This window comes from Canis aureus, chromosome 5 (genome assembly GCF_053574225.1).
Source record: "Canis aureus isolate CA01 chromosome 5, VMU_Caureus_v.1.0, whole genome shotgun sequence".
NCBI lineage: Eukaryota > Metazoa > Chordata > Mammalia > Carnivora > Canidae > Canis > Canis aureus.
The window spans coordinates 42,821,162-42,843,928 of NC_135615.1; the positions used below are offsets into that span (position 1 = coordinate 42,821,162).

The window sequence follows — 22,767 nt, forward strand, 5'->3', positions numbered from 1 at the left end:
CGAACCACTCCCTATTTCTTGGTTGGGGATAAAGCATTAAAATCACGGCATATATAAATATCACAGTCAGAAAAGCTACTGCAAATACCACTTCTACCCAGCCACCAAGAGGTTCTGTTCTGGGAGTAGATAAAACAAGTTGAAAAACAAAAAATGTAACAATGAACAAAGCCAGTCTGAAAATATGATGACACTAGCAATAAAAACTAGTCATTACCAAAAATGTAAATAGACAGAGGCTGACTTTCTGCTCTGATGTGGTTCCACAGCCACTTGGTCTACCCTATCATATGTCACGTGAACTAATTCAGTGCACTTCCCCTTGTCTCCCCTTTTCTAGCATCTGCTTCCTGCAGCTCCTCTTCAAAGGGCCATGGAAGTTATTGCCTGATGGTGTCTCTTTCTGCTCTGAATAAGTGACTGCCCCTTATCCGATCTCTTCATTTTATTTAAACTATTCTAAAGTTCAACCTCAGATGATCTTTTTCAGGCTTATTGTCCCAGATTCCTCCCTCATTCTTTGTTCCATCCAAATTGGGCTCTCGCTATTCTCCATATATGCCCTGTGCCTTCCCGCCCTTGTACTTTGCGTGAGCTATTTACTCTGTCTAGAATGTGTAAATGCAAAGAGCTCCTCAAAGCCTGGGTTTGCTTAACTGTTTACTTGCTGACATATATTCTTATATATATATATATCCTTTTTTGAGGAGCCATCTTCCCATACATTATCATTTATAACAAAAACTGGGAAAATTTACTGAGTATTTTCATTGCTCTAGGCACTCTACTAAAGGTTTTATAGACAGACTTAGGTAACAAATGAGACAAGTATAACGTAGTGTTCAAGAGTGCAGAATGCCAGGGTTCAAATCTTAGCTCTACATCTTGTTTGCTGATGAACTTGGCAATTGCTTTTCTTTCTGTGTGCCCTTAATGTATCAAATGGAGATAATTATAATAGAGCCAATCCAAATTAAGTTATTATAGGATTATGTGAAATGATACATATGAAGCCCTTAGAACAATTCCTAGCAGACTGTAATTACAATATAAGTATCTGAGCCTGCTATTATTATACCTTACAATATGCTACGAAGTAGGTGTTGTCATTATTCCCATTTATGAGATGAAGAAACTGAGGTTCACTAATGTTGAAAACCTGCTCAAAGTTACATAAGTGTAACAGGTGACAGATCCAGAACATACACACAGATCTGGCTATGGTAAAGCTTGATCTTTTCTGTGATGCAGGTAGACGAGCTGTCTTTGTTTTCAATCCAGTGATTTTCCTGAATGGAAGCTACACAACTACCATGTTTGCTGACATTTACTGAGTACTCACTATGGAGTATGTGTCAGGTACAGTACTCAGCGCTTCTTACATCAGGTCATTAACTCTCACGGCAGACTTAACTGGAGACCATCTTTATCCTTATTTTAGACATGATGAAACTGTGCTTTAGAGAAACTTGTTCAGTCACATAGCCTGTAAGTGACAGAGCTAGGACTCAAACTTAGACTCTTACTGAAATGATACTCTGACTTCCTCTTAGGGAAGTAAGGAAAGTAAGGAAACTATTCCCTTACTTCTCTGTTCCAGTTCTCTTAGCAGAAACTATTTCTCTGTCACTGGGCACTTTGTTAGTTGTGCTTATGTCTGACACCACTGCCAACCTGTCAATCACCTGAAAAGCTGGACCCTGTCCCATTCACATTGCCTGCCTAACAGTGTCTTCCAAGTAGTAGAAGCCTAAGAAATCTTGGACTGAATTGAACTTCATGTTGGAACTTGGATCATAAAGAATCAAATGTTGCATAGAAAATATTTTGCATATATGCTGACACTTTAGATTATAATGACAAAGGGCTTGAATCCAGTTCCTCTAAGAATGACGAATGAATGAGATACAACTTTCACATTAGTTAAGAGGCTCAGCCTTGAAATTGGATTGCACTGGACTCAAGACCAAGCTTATTAACATTTTGCTTTTACTTATCCATTCCAAGCATCAGTTTCCTAATCTTTGAATAGAAGAATAATATCTCCCTCTTGGGGTTTTTGATATGATAAAATGAAAATAGTCATGAAAGCTACTTAGCATTTTGACTCATATATGATAAGCACTCAGCCAAGTTTGCATGATAAATAAAACTATGTTTTAAAAGTCAAATAACTAAAGAATAGCTCCTTGATCATCCCAGCAATTGCTCTTGTTCAGATCTAAAATCTTCCTGAAGGAAGATCACAAATATTATGAAATAAACTTAAGTGAAGGTGTAAGAAGAGAAAATAAATAACTCTCCAGGAAAAGGTGCCCTAAAAGGGCCAAACATGTGAGAAATGGTAGGAAAGCAGACCATTTTGTGGTAAACAGCTTCATTCTTAACCCAAGAGACACAATCTCTAGAGGGTACCTTTGTGTTGTTAAGATGTGTCACTGAAGGCCCCACGGTAAAGGTTTCCCTTTGTTCTCCAGTCTGACTGAGAGAGTGAATGGCACTGTAGTACTCATTTATTTGTAAACTCTGATCACTAATCGACTAAGAGTTTTATTTTTTATTATTATTTTTTATAAAAAGATTTTATTATTTATTTATTCATGAGAGACACAGGCAGAGGGAGAAGCAGGCTCCATGCAGGGAGCCCGACGTGGGACTTGACCCCGGGTCCCCAGGATCACGCCCTGGGCTGAAGGCTAAACCGCTGAGCCACCTGGGCTGCCCTACTAAGAGTTTTAAATCTGAGACTGGGTGAAAAGTATTAGAGCCAATCAGAAAAAAAAGTAAACACAGATTTCCTAAAGAAGATATCACTCATACTGCCAGCAAATACAAATACATATATAGATATATTCCTTTAAGCAACATAGAAGTCTGTATTACATGAAGTTACAGTTTTTAAAGATTCCTGACTGTTATGAACTGAATTGTGTTTTCCCCAAATTCGCATGTTAAAGTCCTACTCCCCAGTGTGACTGTACTTGGAGATAGGGCCTTTGAAGAGGTAATTAAGGTTAAATGAGGTCATAAGGATGGGACCTTAATCTGATAGGGCTGGTGTCCTTACATGGAGAGGAAGATACCAGAGATCTTTCGCCACGTGCATAGGGGAAAGAACATGTGGGACAAAGTGAGAGGCAGCCTTTTATAAATCAGGAAGAAAGCTCTCACAGCGACCAACAGTGCTGGCACCTTGATCTCAGGCCTTCAGAAGCATGAGAAAGTGAATTTTCTGTTGTTAAAGCCACCCAGTCTGTAGTATTTCATTATAATAGCACAAGCAGACTCATATACTAATATTTGCATTAAACGATTTCCTGTCCTCCTATAGAAATAATGGTTATATTTTTTCCAATGAAGAGTCAGGATGGCGTCCTAGATAAAGGACTTTTGTGCCTTTTTCAAGTCAAGGAGTCCATTTGGGAACTGTAGCTTGGATCTTCTAGCTTTCACACTTCAGACAAAAAGAAAAAAATATTAACACCCCCACACATAACACTTGTTTTATAAAGTATCTCTTTATTAGGAATCTCTTCCCTAAGTACCTCCCTCCAGACATTAAGCGTGGGCAAAGTTCCATGGGGAGACAAAGAGCAGTCACACAGCAGAAATAAGCATAAACTTAGCAATGATACAGGCTCTTTGTTACATGGGTTTACCCTTTGTTCTTTTGAAATTCAAATGCTTTCTCTTTGGAAGAAATTTTGCAATTTTGTCTTTTAAGCTAGCTACACTTGGCAATTTTGGAATAAAGCCAGAATAAAGCCAGGGCCTGCACAGCCTGATGAGGCCCTGCTGACCTAGGATTGCAAGCTTAAAGAGGCGCTACGGTTTATACTGACTGAGAGCAGTCATTCATTCATTCATTCTTCTAAAAAGTACCTTTTGAAGCCTCCTCTGTGGTACTGGGCAAGGCTCTGGGGATACATACAATCTTGGTCTGCCACCAGCTTACAAATTACTATGTAAACACAGATAAATAAATAAATAAATAAATAAATAAATAAATAAATAAATAAAAAAAAAAAAAACACAGACTACCATATGAAATTAACCAAATGAATAAATAAGGTATTCTCCGATGATGGTTCAGTGCTGAAAAGATCATAAAAAATAGTAAAGAGTGATTTTAGGTTGTCATTTGAATGAGTTTGAATTATGGTCACACAAAGATAGGGGAGGAAAATCCAGGGCAAATGGTACCGAGGCCCTGGGGAAGGAATCAGCTTGGTGTGTTTGGAAATCAAAGGCAAGGATGACATGGCTGGAGTACAAAGGGGCGCTAGATCAAAAGGGCCAGGCAGTCCCTGATCAAGAAAGTTGAGGAGGTATTCTTACTGCTTTGAGAAACCACAGCAGGGATTAAGTTAAGTGAGTCTAACTACAAACAATGGCCCATAGGCCAAAAGGAACCTCCAGCCTGTTTCGGTAAATCAAGTTTGTCTGGGGCAGAGCCAAGCCCAGTGGCTTAAGTATTGTCTACGGCTGCTTTTGTGCACAAAGAACAGAACTCAGTGGTTGTGATAGAGACTGTATGGCCCATAACTCCTAAAATACACTTACTATCTACCCCTTACAGAAAAAAAGTTTGGCCTAGTGGAAGCAGGGGGAGCAGTCTAGAGCCTGTGTGTCATCCACTGGAGAAGTGATGGTAGCTTGGACCAGACTGGTTGGTAGCAGTGCAGGGTTAGTTAGGGAGGTAAACAGACCCAGGGCATGCTTTTTCAAGAAGAGCTATCAGAATTTGCTAAAGGATTAAACATAGTGTGAGGCAGAGGATAGAGGGGAATCAAAATATTCTTAGCTTTTGGCATGAGCAACCAAGTGGATAAGAAGGTCATATGCTGTGTTGGGGAGTTCTGGACAGGGAGTAGCTTCGTGCAGCAAGTGCGAATAAAGAGCTACTGGGGAATGCTCAGTTTGAAATGCTTTTTTATAAGGCCCGTCTGTTACTTTTTTTTTTTCAGTCCAGTGCAGTGATTCTAAAAATAACCCAATGTCTTCTTCTCCTTCCATGTTCCATAACACAAACAAAAACCACATGGCCAGAACAATGATAACTGACACTTTCTTGAATTCTAAACTATAACCATTCTGCAGGCAGGGACCATGCCTGTATTGCTCACCCCTGCATCTCCATGCTTAGCTCAGTACCTGCCTCATAGTAGGAGCTCGCTAAATACAGGTTTTGAAAGTGAACTGAAGAAATAATTAGCAACCATTTACTGAGAACTTACTATAACATCAGCAACTTGATGAAGTATTTCACAAAAATTGCATTATGTGATATTTACAAAAATCTTACAAGCTAAGGATGCCTGGTCTTCAGCTCAGATCATGATCTCAGGGTCCTGTGATCAAGCCTCATGTCAGGCTCCCTGCTCAGCGGGGAGTCTGTTTTTCCCTCTGCCCCTTTCCCCACTCGTATTTTTTCTCTTTCTCTCTAATCAATAAATAAAAACTTAAAAAAAAAAAATCCCACAAGCTTGTTGCTGATACACCAATTCTACAGAATTAGAATCTAAGGCTTAAAGCAAGGGATCACAAACAAAAAGACCTGTCCTACAGAGTTGAGTTAGGAGATAAAAATGGGTGCAAGGAACCATATATTGACTACTGGGAGCTAGTATAATGACATCCTTCCTTATGTCATCCATCCCACTGCTTATTAGCTTCCACTATGACCTGCTCTTTGAAAAAACAGCCACACAATATTGCTAGGTCTGATATCCCAAGAGAAGCTGGAAATCTAGCTTATTTTATAAATATAAAATCTCTCAGTTAAAGAAAAAAAAAAAAACAGTCTTAGAGCAAGCATTAAAAAATCAGTCCTAGCAGGCACCTTTACACTTTCCTTTATGCACTGTCTCTCTAGTGGGGAGAAAAAGCTAAGTTACTCCTTAGTAAGTATTACTGGGGAATCTGGTGTAACACACTGTCCCTTGTGCTCAGCCAAATGTATTTTTTTGTTGAAGATGTTTCTTATGATAGCAGAGGGTTGCACTAGGCACTTGCTTTTTGTGTCTGGAACACTGAAGCCATTCTCTGGTGTTTGAATATCTGACTGATGACTAGAGTGAAAGCCCAAATCATATTGTGCAAGTGGCTAATGAATTCATGCAGCCCTCCTGATGTGATGAGGTAACAATGCTGACCTCACTTGCCAACAAGCCCTGAAATCTTAGAACTGAAGATATCAAATGCTTTCTTCTTCTTCTTCTTCTTCTTCTTCTTCTTCAAGATTCATTTCTTGTTACTAAGTCTGGTTTTTGGAGCCTGGATATCATATTGATGGTTCAGACTTAATTTAATTTCATAAAAGTGGGAGATTAAAAAATACCATCACTGGCTTATCACTTCAATTTTAGCACAACCACCTCTACATAGTGTAACAAGGAGGGAAACAGGATGTTTAAAACATCAAATAAAGTCAGTTTGGTGAACAGTTACTGAATGCCAATCATATGCCAGAATCTGTGCAGGGACCAGGATACAAAATGAACAAGCCATTGCCCCTGCCCATGAGCACTCATGTTCCACTGGGGGAAACAGATTCATAAATAATAATAGATCGAGCCACATGCTGTAACAGGATTACAAAATGCTCTGGGAACTTAAATAAATAAAAGGATGATTAATAATGACCTCACTGGGGCAGAGCTGAGAGAAGTCTAGGTCAAGGGAAGCTACGCATCGGAAAGGTTACAACTGAACTCTAACTTTGATGGCTGGCAGTTCACTGATGCAGTCTGGGTAATACAAGAAATATCTATCAAAGATTTACCATGAGTAAAGTACCATACTGAGTACTTAAACCTCATTCTTCACAACTACCCAATAGTTAAACTTGTTTTACATTCCCATTTTTCAGGCTAAAACACTGAGGCCCAGAAAGGTAAAATAATGTAGCCTCATAGCTAGTTATCAACAAAACTTGTACTCTGTTTCTTGTCTGTATGGCCTGAAATCCTGGGCCTCTAAATATTAAAATCTATCACCAGTTCGGATAAGTAGCCTGTAGACAAAAAATAAAATTGTTTGAGGATTAGCAATTAGTCCATTTTAATAGAAGATAGCTCGCTGAGGAGGAGGGTGGGGGGTGGGGGTGAATGGGTGACGGGCACTGAGGGGGGCACTTGACAGGATGAGCACTGGGTGTTAGTCTGTATGTTGGCAAATTGAACACCAATAAAAAATAAATTTATTATATAAAAAAAGAAGATAGTTTGCTTTCATGTGTGTTGGAGTGGAAGGTGCAGGTAAGGAGCACCTGGGAAAATTTCGATTTAAGACTTTATAAACTGAGTCCAGACTTTAAGACTACAGAGTTGAAGCTTTACTCTATAGGCAAGCAAGAACTCTGTATGCTTGAAAGAATCAGAATAATGTGATCAAGAATAAGCTCATTGGATAAATCCAGGAGCTCTTGGAGCAGCTTTGGAGAAGCCAAATACCAGAAAATCTATTAAAAGTTTATTAAAATAGTCCAGACAAAAGATGATGACGGTCTAAACTCAGGTACTGGCAGTGAGGACAAAGAAGATGACAAGGGTACATTAAGATGTTGTGGAGGGAGAATCAACATGATTTCAGAATGGCTAGGTGGAGGGATGAAGGAGAGATACTATAGGTGACAGTGGAGGGATGAAGGAGAGCTACTATAGGTGACACTAGGGATTATGGTTTGATAACTGGACAGGTGTTGACGTGAAATTTGGGACATAAGGGGCAGATCCGTGGACATTCAAGTTGGTAAGTCAAAGAAATAATTGGTAATATGAAAACTTTTCTTGAAAACATAGATTTAGGAGACATAAAAAAGGGAGAGATTGCCAACACTCAGGCAAAGTGTGACAGTGAGAGGAAAATTAGGATGTAAGACACAGTAGCAACATCAGCAGTTATACTCATACATGAATGTTCACAGTTAGGTTTAACCTGACAGTAAACATGATTCTTCTCAGTGCCTCTGTCATCTGCCTTTGTTAATTGTCTGAAATTAATCAAGGCTGAGTAACTTTTGTTTTACAACTAGTCCTTGTATAAGTACTTAATGGCTGGCAGATCTGAGCATCACTGATAACCCAGTATCAGTGTAATCAGTGTATTGAACATATTTCGATTGGGGACCTACAGTGAGAATATAGATCATGTAATTAATCTACATATGTGTATATATTCTATATTAACAGAAGAGAACACATATTACCTACAAATGTCCATATGAAAGTATCACAAGCGGGTGAGTATATCACTGCAAAGGGAAGGGTCCATTATGAATATTTAAATGTCTTTGGAAAAAGGAACTGTGATTACTAGTATTTCAACTACAGTGACTTAAATGGAAGTACAATGCTTTGAAAGAATTACTTTTTAAAGCATGTTACAGAAGAATTCTATTGAAGACCATCTGCATTTGTGTTGTCTTTACAGGAGAAATCATTTGTCAGTAAAGGTCAATAAAAAAACAACAGGGAGGCTCTTGTCCTCACTCCTTACCCTGGTACGTGCAGAGATTAAACATTCTAACCACTTAGCTTTAGAATTACTGCATACTTTACCTTCTGAGCTATTCAGAAAGGCTCTGTTCATGAAAAGTTCTCATGGTTATAAAACATGAAACAAAAAAAACTTGTCTAACATGATATGTTGTATTTATATTTCTTTTTGTTTGAGGCTTTGAAAAAGCTTTACAAACAAGACCTAATAAATCTCTTTAAGGCAGTTGTTTGTGGGAACTCTTCGCCCCTGAATAGAGGCTGGGGACAGGTAAAGGGAGAACAGAGATGGAGAGAAGACAAGGAAGGTGGACAGGCATCCACTGTTATCTAAAGTCACCAAAGCAGCCCAGGGCTGCACACATTTGTCCCTGCAATAGGACTTGTCAATATAAACAATCAGTGCTCTACCCTTCCCATTTTGCCATCTGTTAACACAGGTGAGCAACAGTGAACAAAACACCAGAAATGCAAAGGTAGGGGAGTAGAACAAGGAAGACAAGAAAATGGAACAATGACAGAGAGCTTCCTGTGTTCAGGAAACTGTGCAAAATGCTGTCATCTTTATAGTAGGTACTCAGTAAATACTTACTCTCATCCCTAATTTATGCTATGTTCAATGAACATAAGGAAGAAACTGGCAGATTTGACATAAATGTTATAATTTATTCTTTTTGATTAAGGAAACTGGTTTTTGCAGAGAAAAAGAAGAGAGTCCTTGTGAATTACAACTGCTGATCACCAAAGAAGCTAATCTGTTTATCAGTACTTGGAGGCATGAAGAAAAGAGGGAGGCACAGTGTGGAGTCAAGGTCGGCTTATATGCTGGGTCTAGCTGTGTACAGTGATTACAGGAAAGACCCATTCCATGTACAGAAGATATTACTATCAAAAACGAAGAACTTAAAGGATAAGGAACAGAAGTAGCCACTGAGACAAAGAATACCAATTATCCACAAATCCCTTCTCTAGTGGAGTGGACTATTCAGGGTAGGAAAACTCTTATAAATGAAGTCATTACCCTAGTTCTTGATTTTGATAGCAGAGCAGAGACTGTTATGTGGCATTAGGGAGACATCTTATTCTCTCTACCCACAAGATTAAACTTGTTCTTAGATCTTTATAAAAATCTGAAGACTTTTTTTTTTGAAGAAGAAGAAGACTTTTGATAAATTATTCCTTTCACAAGACAAGAGAACTAATGAAATCAACAAAGTCAGATATAGTATCCCAGTGGCTCCATTGTCAGATGGGCCTGGGTATGAATCCGGCCCTTGACACTTAACCTGGGCCTAGTCCTGTAATCTTTGAATATAATCTATTATGTATTCTCTAGACTCAGTTTCCTTTTTTAAGACATGAGTAATAATAATATCTATAATATCTACCTCCCAGGTGTCATAATGAAATGAGATAAGGCATGTGGACATTTAGCAAAGTGTCTATCAAGCAGTAAGAATTCAACATATGCTGGTAGCAATTTCTAAAAATCCTGGGATGATAATGCACTTATTGTGAGGCTTAGTATCCATCCACACCATTTCGAAACATTCCTAAGACTTTAGATAAATGTAGATATGATTTTGATATATATATATATACTTGATTTATATATATCAACCAATATAAAAGTTTATGTACACATATTGACCTATAACCCACAGGATCTACTCCTTCTTTTTCTTTTCTGGAATGTATCGAATACTAATAGTGATTAACTTGTTTTTCATTTCAAAATACAAGCCATGAATTATTTTTAACTCATGCATAAGTTATATCATGTTTACTTAACTTTTAAAGACAAATTTATCTATTAAAATGTTATTCAGGAGTGCCTAGGTGCCTTAGTCAGTTAAACATCTGACTCTTTGGTTTTAGCTTGGGTTATGATCTCAGGGTGATGAGATGGAGCCCTGAATCAGGCTCTGCACTGAACAGGGAGCCTAGTTAAGATTCTCTCTTCTCCCTCTCCTTCTGCCTCTCCCCTTGCTCATGCACTCTCTCTCTCTCTCTGAAAAAAAAATTTTTTAAATGTTATTCATCATAGACTTTATTTTAGGTAAAATAGAGGGAGTAATGAACAGTTTAGTAAAGATTCAGAAAATGAGCCTGTGAAGTTTGATTCCTCCAATTAAAATGCTACTAAACCAATTATGAAAATACAGAAGTACTGGGGCAATCAAAATAGTGTCCACTTTTTCTCAAACCTACAACCATTATCGAAACAGTTATAGAAAAGTACATGGCAATGCAACAATTAAATAATTTAAAGAATTGCTGTCAGGAACGGAAAGACAGTAATTACTAAAATGCAAATGAAAGCTAATTTTAGGAAAGGTAAAAGTAACTTTCTTGAAAATAGGATGTAATACTAAGCAGAACAAAGAAAATTATTTTGAAAAACCTTAGGTAGTCTATAACTTATACTATATATCAAAATCAGTTTGTTTAATGGGTTAACTAGGACTTTCAAATCATAGAAAAATTAGGTAAAAATGGACTATCAGATGTTCAAGGTGCAATAACTTTTTAAAATTTGAAAAAATAGAAACTATAAATTACAAAGAAAAAGTCCACAAGGAAAAGGTTCAACAGAATCTATTATAAAAGCTTTAGAATTTTATATAATGTATAAATCCCAGTAGAACACACAGATAGGAAAAAGAAAAACAAAGGTCCTAACCGCAATTTATAAGGCCCCGTGTAGTCCAGGTGCATCAGTAAGGTATTTCACACACATTGACTAATGCCACTTATTGGGAAGTGTTCACCATCCACTCTATTACTCTTGGAAATCTATGTATCTGATCATACTTTTGTGCCTTCTCCCCGTTTTTGTAATAAAAGACTCAAGGGATAAAGAGAAAGGCAACAACTTTGGGTCTGATTTTTATTACTAGGTAAATTACGCCCAAAATAATGAAGAGGAAGGGTAGAACAGCCCAGGTGGCTCAGTGGTTTAGCACCACTTTCAGCTCAGGGCGTGATCCTGGAGACCTCGGATCGAGTCCCCTGTCAGGTTCCCTGCATGGAGCCTACTTCTCCCTCTGCCTGTGTCTCTGCCTCCTCTTTGTCTCTGTGTCTCTCATGAATAAATAAATAAAATAAATCTTAAATAAATAAATAAAATCTTTTTTAAAAAAAGAGGAAAAGTGCATGTGTAAAGATGTTCAGAATTGCTAAAATCAAAAGTATATAAAACAACAAATATTGGCAAAGACATGGAGAAAAGGAATTCTTGTATACTGTTAGTGGGAATGCAAACTGGCAGAGCCAATGTGGAAAACAATATGGAGGTTCCCCCAAAAAATTAAAAGTAGAATTGCCCTATGATCTAGTAATTCTGCCCCTGGGTATTTCACCCAAAGAATACAAAAACACTAATTCGAAAATGCATCCTTCTGTTTATTGCAGCATTATTTGCAATAGCTAAGATATGGAAGCAACTCAAGTGTCCATCCATAGGTGAATGGATAAAGAAGGTATGATATATACACACACATACACACACACGCACAGGAATATAATACTCAGCAATTAAAAAGAACGAAATCTTGCCATTTGCCATAACATGGATAGGCCTACAGGTTTAATGCCAAGAGAAAAAAGAAGAAAAAAAAAAAAGAAAAGGAAAGGAAAAAGGTAAAAAGAAAAAAAAAAAAGAAAGAAAGAAAGAAAAAAAAAAGAAAAAAAATGCCAAGAGAAGTTAGTCCGAGAAAGACAAACACCATATGATTTCACTTATATGGGAATTTAAGAAACAAAACAAATGAACAAAGAAAAAAAAAAACCCAAAACTCTTATCTTTGGAGAACAAACTGATGGTTGCCAGAGTGGAGGTGGTTGAGGGGAATGGGTGAAATAGAAGATGGGGATTAAGGAGTGCATTTGTCTTGATGAGCACTGAGTAGTGCATAGAATTGATGAATCACTATATTGTACTCCTGAAACTAACATAACACTGTAGGTTAACTATACCAGAATTAAAATAAAAACTAAATAAAATAAGGATGTTCACATCAGTGTTATCTAATAATGAAAACAAAACAAAAGAAAATGAAGAAAGGAAGGTGCAAGGGAATATAAAAAGGAAAGAAAGGGAGCGAAAGAGGAAGGAATCAAGGGAGGAGGAAAGGAGAAAAAAAGGAAATGATCTGAATGTCCAAAAATCGTAAGATAGTATATCAAAGAAATTAATAATTAGTTTTAAAGACAGTTTTGTGGACTATACAGTCATATGGAGAAACGTTCCTGTGAACCCCAGTCTAGGGCATTCATCTAGCATATATTTGAGTCCCTTCTTATTTTTAAAACAAGATTTTATTTATTTATTCATGAGAGACAAACAGAGAGAGGCAGAGACACAGGCAGAGGGAGAAGCAGGCTCCCCGCAAGGAGCCAAGTGGGGGACCCGATCCCCGGATCTGGGATCATGCCCTGAGCCAAAGGCAGACGCTCAACCACTGAACCTCCCAGGCCTCCCTGAGCCCCTCCTTAAAGGAAGAGAGTATTCCAAATGTGTGTCTGAGCAACAGAAAGGGGAGCACATGAGGAAGAAACAAATAGAATGTGACATTGGAGAGATGTGCGAGGTCAATTTGTAGGACTATATAAACTTTGACAAGGAGGCTGTCTTTATTCGATGATTCTAAAGTGAAAGTTGTGATCTGATTTATGTTTAAAAGGATTGCTCTATTTTCTGTGAGGTGGGGAGAGAAAGAAGCAGTCCTACTAGCTGGTTAGTGAGGTGGCTCCCGAGGAAGGCAGTAGCTTCAACCACGAAGAAAGAGAGATGTAAAAGTAGGCCAACTTAGAGAATGGGTTGAGGTAAAATAATAGACTTGTTAATAGATTGCATGTGCAGTGTCAGAGAGAGAAAGATATAAAAAGCAGCTCCATAAACTGGCTTGAAAAATCTAGAGGATATTACTGTCATTTACTACAACGGAGACCAGGGAAGGAGGAGTTTATGCTCAGTGTGACAGGCACATAAGTCAAGAGTTCTACTTTGTCCCTGCTAAGTACAAAAGCTAGTAAACACATTAGTTGAAGACGTGAATAGATGACTGATACTAGACTTGTAGGAAATAGGATTGGATCCTCCAGATGAGAATTGGCGAACCGACCTGGAGGAATGTAGCTAGACAACTTGAGGAGATCTGGGATGGAACCTGAACTCAAATACTCAGAGGTGTGAAGTAGAAAAGGGACCAGCCACAAGAACAAAGAGGGAGCCAGGGAACAGGAGAAATAACCAACGAGTGTATAGTAATAGAAAGCAAAAAGGGAAAATTCATAAGGGAGTGGTCAGTCTCATCTGAGAGGTCAACGGCCTTATCTGAGACATCAAAATACAAAACAGTCAAGTGAGAAAAGGACTAGAATTTGGCAACTCAGTGGTCACTGGAATTTGACAAACACAGTCCCAGAGGAATGATGGGATTGGAAGCCCTTCTAGAACTGGTTAAGGAGAAGGTGTGGAGTGAGTAGGTGTAGGCAGCTTTGAGAAACTTTCTCAATAGGATACAAATGAGGCAGTGATTAAAGGAGATGTTGAGGTCAAAAGAGTAAATGCGATTATATGCTGATGTGAGTAATCTAGTTGAGAGCAGGAAATGGATGATTCAGGAGAAAGAGAACATATCTGCAGAAGTCAAGACCTTGAGAAATGGAGAGGAGCTCCAGCTCTGGCTCAACAGGCACAAGCATGCCCCCCTGTGAAAGGTATGAGGCCCACACACATGATACAACTATGACCTCTGGTGTTTATTAGGCAGGCTGGAAGGAAATAGTAATTGAAGAATTAAGTAAGGGTACTGGGGGGAATCTTCTTCTAGTGTCCCTCAGTATCTGTCTTTATAATAGAATTTTTAAAGTAAGATGTTCTCAGGGTAGGTATCTGGGTGGCTCAGTTGGTTAAGTGTCTGCCTTCAGATCCTGGGGTCCTGGGATGGAGCCCTGCGTTGGGCTCCCCGTTCAGCGAGGAGTCTGCTTCTCCCTCTCCCTCTCCCTCTGCCCCTCCCCCTGCTCTTGTTCTCCTCTCAAATAAATAAATAAAATCTTAAAAGTAATAATGTAAGAGGTTTTCAAAAAAGCTCCTAAATCAAGGTGTTCTTGCCAGTTATGCAGCAAGAGCTGACAAATATACAGCTGTTTCCAATATATACAGAACACCTGGACTGCAATATTTTGACAGTGTGGTGCTCTTGATGATAAACACTATATACCAGCCACTGTATTAATTCTCTGTAGAGTTAATAAATGCCTATTTGGTCTTATGTGTCAGTTGTATTATAATTTTAATTATATTATATAATATATAATAATATAATAATACATCAAGTATTATTATTATATATTATAGTATTATATGATTTATAATATAAATATATAATAATATATTATAATTTTATAAATATTAACACATTTAACTCCCAAAATGAGACAGATTATATAGGTAACATCATCATTCCCATTTCACATATAAGGACTGAGACACAGGAGGTTAAGTAACTTATCTAGAGCCACACAGCTAAGTCAGAGAGCTAAGACTCAAACCAAGGCACTCTGATGCCAGAATCTTTGCCTTCTCCCTGTATCCTCTCCTGGCCTTTCCTCTTTGTCCCTTCTTCTTTTAAGACACCACTCATATTGGATTAAGGTCTCACTCTTATGACTTTATAATCCTAATTACCTCCCTAACAGCCTTAACTCCATATATGTCACATTATATGTCATATTAGGGGTTAAGGCTTCAACATATGGATATAAGGTGAACACAATCCAGCCCATAACAGGTTGTTTCCAATTTTTTGTAGTATAAGTCATGCTGATGACAAACGATAAAGTGGTCTTAACAGCCTAACTGCTTCGTCAGAGGGTATGTCATTTAAGGCTTTTGATATTAATTGCAAGTTGTCTTCTGGAAATGTGTTCCCTGTGAACTCTTGCCAGTACACTATCAGGATGAAAACACAATCATTTTGAAGAATAATATGCATGTGTAAAAATCTCTCACCCTGAACTAAATCTTAGCTCTATCCAGCATCTCTTCATTATCTGTGACGAGAGGCAAGTGACCCCAGACTGCTACCCACAGCCATTTGTTCGTCCTGTAGTCTCATCCGAATTCTGGGGAGTGAAGGAGAACTTCGTGAAGACAAAGAAACAGAATGGCCTGGACTGATGCATTCGGACAGCTTCCTTTAGTATCTTTGTTGCTTGTTTTTAATTACCCCTTTCCGTTGTTCACATTGCATTAATGGGAAGAGGAAACCCAGTTTATCTCGCTGACAAAGAGGAACACAGCGAGGCAGAAGAGGTGTGGGAATGTGCTGGTTAATTTGGGATGGGCTTGGAGGCCGTCTGGTCCAGCCTCCTGCTAAGCTAACACCGTTGAAGGGGAGCCTTTTCCTACTCAGCATTCTCTCTGCAAGTACTCCATTCTGCTTGCTGTCTCCTGCCAGGGTCAGGTTACAACAGGCTTCTGACTATCGGAGAGCCACTGCAGGGAATTGAGTTTGGTATCACTGCTTCCTCTTCCTTGCCTTTTGTCTCTGGGAGTCTGTAGCCTCCACAACTGAGAGAATATTTTAATTTAGAGGCAGAAAGGAATCTCAAAATGAAATAGAGAAGGTACATTCTTGCATACAGGGAATAGAGAGAGCTTATCCATGTATCCATGTCTTTAACATGGTTCCTGGGCTAGAGGAGCAGTTAATGAATTGGGCACTTTGAGGTTGAAGGTCGTCTTGGTGAGTGGAAAAAATATCATGGAAGTGGGTAAGAAAAATTTGGCAGTAAGAAGGAAAAGTCATTTAAAAGCAGATAACCGGAAGTTGACTATATTTAATGTTTCTACCATTACATTTTACCTCATGTATGTCAAACAAAGCAAAAGTATGGAAAGGCAGAAAATTAAATAAAATTATAATAAGTGACCTACCACAGAAAGTGACTTGTTATCAGTCAGACAATATGGTGGAATGTAAAATATTTAGAGTTGCAGAGGCAGACAGCTGTAACCAGCTGTGTGGCCTCAATAAAGTAAAGCTCTCTCAGTTTCATTCTCATCCCATGACATAAGAGGATAACACCAACTTAACAGAGTAGTTATCAGGCATTAATGATAAAACATGCAAAATACCTAGGATAGTATGGTACATGCCATACAGGATTCACTCATTAAACAGAGGTTTCCCTCTGCTTCTGACAGAAGGAGGAGGACTATAAATTCTTCAGCAGCCTTTCAATCTAGATGTGGAGATGAAATGTGAACGTTTGAAACAAGGAGAACAATTATGTGCTAAACACTGTGGTAGTGATCACAAGTATGATAGGAATTCAGACAAGGGGAGATCTGAGTGCACCAGACTACTCTCTCACTGAAAGATTTGCCTAATTATTGGGTCTTACATACTGGGTGACTGGAATAAGTAAGAGAAGCAAATGGAGGAAAGAGGACATTGAAAGGTGGTGGGAAGGATGAGGGATGCAGAAGCAAGGACACAAATAAATGGTAGGGAAACTGAATAAAATTAAGCAGAAGTGACCAATGAAACTATGCAACTGATCTACAATTTATGGAAAGAACAATGCTCATAGTGGGTACATTTAAAAAATAGCTAGAATGAGTAAGAAGAATTACAGTCTGAGTAGGTACTGAATAAATACTAATGGATGACATAATGGTTTATCAGAATTCATTTTGGAAATTAAGAAAAAGATCTGTGAATATAAATCAATTGGTCATATTTTCAAAAAAAGAAATGACTCCAATATTAATCTGCATAACTGTAAGTACATAGAACATCAAGAAAGCCTTTTTTTGTTTGTTTTAATTGATGGTGATGACATAGTCACTTTGCTTTGCTTGACATGATCTTGGGGATTTTCCTTCAGCATCACTACACTTTAATACTGACAGGACAGTGCTGCTGGTCTTCATTTGGCTTGTCTAATTCCTAGGGTTTTCATTCCTTGTATTTTCATATAGTTGATAGTTATTTTTTTTTATTTTATTTATTTATTTTATAGGGGGAGAGAGCATACACGTGTGAGGGAGGGGGGTGGCAGTGAAAGGAAGAAGGAGAGGCAGAGAATCTCAAGCAGATTCTAAGCTAAGCATACAGCCCAAAACAGGGCTCGGTCTCAGGATGGGAGATCATGACCTCAGCAGAAACCAAGAGTTGGTCACTTAACCGAATGAGCCACCTGGAACCCTGGTTGATACTTATTTTTTTTTTTTTTAAGATTTATTTATTCAGAGAGAGCGCGAGAGAGGCAGAGACACAGGCAGAGGGAGAAGCAGGCATCATACAGAGAGCCCGATGTGGGACTTGATCCAGGGTCTTCAGGATCACACCCCGGGCTGCAGGCGGTGCTAAACCACTGCGCCACCAGGGCTGCCCGGTTGATAATTATTTTAACTCACATTTTTAAAAAAGTAACAATGAAATCATTAACCTTAATATGAAAGAATATGAGCTCTGCCCTTCACCTACCTAATATCCATCAAGAATTTTCCTTTTTTTTTTTTTTTAAGATTTTATTTATTTATTCATGAGAGACACAGAGAGGGAGAGAAAGGCAGAGATACAGGCAGAGGGAGAAGCAGGCTCCATGCAGGGAGCCTAACGTGGGATTCAATCCCAGGTCTCCAGGATCACACCCTGGGCTGAAGGCGGAGCTAAACCGCTAAGCCACCCGGGCTGCCCTTCACCAGGAACTTTCTAAAAACATTCAGACAATGGCAACTTTAAAAGCTCTTTTTTAGTTTGCTTCCTTTCTTATTAACCAAGTAATAAATGCTCTTTGGGGAAAAACTTAGAGACTTTGATCAACAAAAATTAAAAATTAAATTCACCAATATTTGTACTACTGAATACTTTTTGTATTTCCGGCAGGTCTTTTTTCTCCATGCATATATGAACATATTTTTAACAAACATAGGCTGTTAGGTCTACATTTTTACTAAATGTACTCTGAACATTTTCCATGTCATTTAAAAAATTGTTTAATCTGCAGTTATTTAAAACTGATGACACACACCTGCAATGTTCTTTCCCCAGATCTTCACTATATTCCAACCAGTCAAGGCAATTTTTACAGAGTTTTACATTTTGTAGTTAGATATTACAAACTTAAAGGTGAAATGAAAAAAAAAATAAAGGTGAAATGAAGAGATGTTTTTGTGTCATCTGCAATTCCCTCACCCCTTCCTGGATTCTGATTTACTCCTTAGGATTATGTTTCCCCCTTCTTTTTTCCTCTCTCTCCTATATTACTTCCCTCAAGGAGATTGTAGGCTAATGGGGGAAGTAATTCAAGTCCATAAATACTTGTAATCACTACCAGAGGCAAATAAAAGGGCAAATAGAAGGATTTCCAATTTCAGAGGAAGATTTCTTCAATCAGTCTGCAAATAGATTTACACACCCAATGGCAAAGGAATTAAGAAAACCTTTCTGTTCTTTACTTATTTTTTCTCTTTTCAAGGGGAGCAACAGTATAAAAAAAAAGGAGTTGATACCCTTTCTCTCTCTTTTCACAGTTGGAAAACCAAAAATCACTAATGGACGGGATGCCTGTTCATGTCACCCAGCTAGTTTGTAGCTGAACAGAGATTAGACTCAGGATTTCTGAATCCCAGGTTTGTGTTTTCACAATGGCACAATGGTGCACCCTAAAAAAAAAAAAAAAAAAAAAAAACTTAAACAATACTCCAATACCAATACTGTGGGAAAAGAATCCTTGTCAAGTAAAGGAATTCTCTAATTTTCTTTATAACAGCAAAACATGTTCTGAGAAATGGGCAGGAATATAAAGGATAATCCTGTATCCTTCTACTAGATTTTTTTCTTTCAAGTAGAGCTATATTCATACCTTGATTGAAATATCACACAAATGCAAACTGGCTTCCAGTATGGCCTCTAAAAAAGAAAAATTTAGAAAGTGACTTTCTGAATGAGCAAGAGCAAATATTTTATGCACCAGAGAATGTTCCTGCCCTAAGGGTCTACTTACCACACATTCATAATGTTGTGTGGAAAGAGACCTTAAATATAATCTAATATAACCCTTTAAATAAACTAGAAACCTTCTCAATAACATCTCTGTCAATCATTCACCTTGTGCTTGAACATTGGCAGTTAATGGATCCAGGATCTGGGCTGAAATCAAGAAACAGTAAACACGATATCTTTATGCACTGGACTGACTAGTGAGTCTGGCATCATACCAAATTACATGTCTTTAAAGCTGTATGGCTTGGATTTAATGAGCTGTTTGCTAAATTGAATGTCATCTCTCTCCTTCTTAGACACACACACACACACACACACACACACACAGTAAAAGAGGAAAATGATCAAAAGCCAATATTGGCTATATTATCTTAAGAAGCAATATAGGACTGACAGAAATGATGGGCCATCACACTTCTGGCTACAATAGTCCTTCTTATACATAATCCCCAAACCCCAAGACTTTCCTTTTACTTAAAGGGAAATAAGGAGTTTAAGAGAATGACAATAAGGAGTTTAAGAGAATTGACAGGGATTTATAGGTTTCTGTCTCAGTGGCATTTGACTACACCCAGAGAGGGAGAGAATATACAGATTATCTAGTATGGAGGATGGAGTAGTAATAATCATAGCTCAAAAAGGGAAAACACCAAAGTGAAGGCAGGCAAATCAGGATCAATACTCTCATCAAATACTCAGTGACCTTTCCCCCCTGGTTTATATTTTTCCTCATTTTCTGGGATGCATTTTTTTCATTAAATACAGAAAAAATAATAATGCAAGAGTCCCTTGACTGTAACTGGGATCAATGTATCTAACATGTTTTCCAATACTTCCTGTGCACATTGCCTCATTAGATTCACATGCCAGGAAGTGTTCAAACAGGGAAAAGAAAAAAAAACTTTAGAAAGCCATTCATAATTTTCAGGATTTAACAGTCATTCCATACTTGTCCTGTAGTCTTGTTTTTTTTCCTAATACATCTCAAGTGATAAAGCTTCAGGTACGCTGGAATTCAGAGTTCAGCAAGGAAATATTTGCTGCAAAGTGCTTTGTTTATGTGATTTTGTTCTGCTTCATTTTGAAAATCTGTATTCTGCATTATTCTCTGATAAGGAAGGCCAGCAGTGGCTTGATTCCATTAGCTGAAACATTCTTTTTTAACTTCAAGGAAAAGGCAGAGAACAATGCCCCTCCTGCACTTCCGGGTTCATAAACCCAATTTTGCAAATTTATTGTCTTTCTTTATTCGTGCTCCTTAACTGGTATTCTTTTTTTTTTTTTAATTTTTTTTTAATTTTTTTTTTTGTTCCTTCACAGAGACACACAGAGAGAGGCAGAGACATAGGTAGGGGAGCCCGATGTGGTACTAACAGGACCCTGGGATCAGGACCTGAGCTAAAGGCAGACGCTAAACCACTGAGCCACCCAGGCATCCCCTTAATTGGTATCCTTAACCAAGTTTTCTTATAAAGATGTTCACATTTGATTCCCAATTTGCAAATGTTCCTGTGTTTCGATAAAGGTCACTGTGTTTCTTGGCATGATTTTAGTGTCTAAGCTCTTACTGCTTTACTATACTTTTAAGAATGAGTCTTACCCATTATGTATTTCCCATTCTCTACTCCTCCACAATACACCTTAGAGAATACTTCGTAGGTGTTAGAATTATTTTCAAACTTAAATATTTCTTTGTATTAAAATCCAGACCACAAATCTAAAGAACATTCATTCGCGTTCAGTTTAAAAAAATATTAAAGTTCCATTTTAATTCAAAATATTTAAATATATCCCAGGTTTTAAAATGAACAGCTTACCAAGTCACTAAATGAAGACTAATAGGTACTTTAATTTGGTTAGTAATTCACATAGGAAACAAGATATTTGAGTTAACTTAAGATTTATCACTGAGATAGGTTTGTTAAAATACACAATCTAGGGTCAACTAGATGGCTCAGTCGATTGAGAGTCCGAGTCTTGATTTTGGCTCAGGTCATGATCTCAGTGTCCTGGGATCAGCCCCAGCTTCCCCCACCCCACTTCAGCTCTGAGCTCAGGGGGCAGTCTGTTTAAGGATTCTCTCTCTCCTTCTGCCCCTCCCCAAGCTCACATGTTCTCTCTCTCAAATAAATAACTAAATCTTTAAAAAAAGAAAAAAAAAGAAAGCTATAAAAATCCTTGTTTAAGGTTCCCAATAAAAATGAATTATGACTAAATCGCATGGAGTTAAGCTTGGAGTTTTGTCCTATTAATATTGAATCTAATTAAACTACTGTGAACTAAAACCACTGAAGACTATGACAACAAGATGATGAATATTCAAGGGAAAATTGGAAATTTTAGTTTTAGAAATTAGATATTTGGTATACAGAATATTAATTTTATCAATTCTATCGGGTTTTCAAGCTATTTCATGACAGGATCTTGTTCTCGAAACTTTAGGAGGGGGACACCCCCAATGGGTATTTTGTGTAGAGAGCCTATATCCTGTTCTCTTAGCCACTCCCTTTCCTTTGTGGTTCACCAGGAACACTGGTTGTAGGTGGACACCAATTTGGAACTTCTGAGCAGAGAGAGCAAACTTTCCATCTTCAGGAGCCCTGCAGAGTCACCAGATAGGTTAAAAATATTTGGGTTTATGGATGATTTACTGATCTTGATGACAAAGTCTGTCATTTAAAAATATTTGCATTTTGCTAATTAAATAAGTAAAATACATTTTGGTAAATTTGGAAATCATAAAAAACTCAATGAAGAAATTTTTCATAAAGCTATCATCCAGAATTAATTCTTATTAATATTTTGATCTTTAAAAACATGCCTGTGTTTGTATATTTTTTCTCTTTTCATAAAATTGGCATCAAATTCTTTTGATTTTTGAGTTTTTAACTTAGAAGACATATTCTACATATTGTCCTATGTTATAAATACTTTTTTCTACAATATACTGTTTGAAGGGCCTCACTGCATTCCATAGTTGGGATAGGCCACAGTTACTTTATCATATATCTGATCTATAGAGAGACAGATAAATCAAGGTTTCAGTGTTTTCTCACCCAAATCTACTGTTGTCAAAACTCCTGCTATTCACTATAAGCAAAAATTGAAACAAAAAAGTCTTATGTAGGGATCCCTGGGTGGCGCAGCGGTTTGGCGCCTGCCTTTGGCCCAGGGTGCGATCCTGGAGACCCGGGATCGAATCCCACGTCAGGCTCCCAGTGCATGGAGCCTGCTTCTCCCTCTGC

General features: G+C 37.9%; 1 protein-coding gene across 22 annotated transcripts in view; it reads right to left on the reverse strand.

The window, feature by feature from the left end:
* JAKMIP2 (janus kinase and microtubule interacting protein 2) overlaps positions 1–22,767 on the reverse strand; it is a 177,827-nt gene that overhangs the window by 142,189 nt on the left and 12,871 nt on the right. For 4 of the 22 annotated variants that reach the window (XM_077897767.1, XM_077897753.1, XM_077897761.1 and 1 more), the window contains one exon: positions 19,383–19,429. The exons of 9 other annotated variants lie outside the window; for them this stretch is intronic. The gene's annotated coding sequence lies outside the window, so the exon portion shown is untranslated. Of the gene's footprint in view, positions 1–3,882; positions 3,962–6,645; positions 6,750–15,516; positions 15,630–19,382; positions 19,430–22,767 lie in introns of all 22 variants that reach the window. 9 more of the 22 variants (XM_077897756.1, XM_077897755.1, XM_077897766.1 and 6 more) reach the window with 9 other exon arrangements.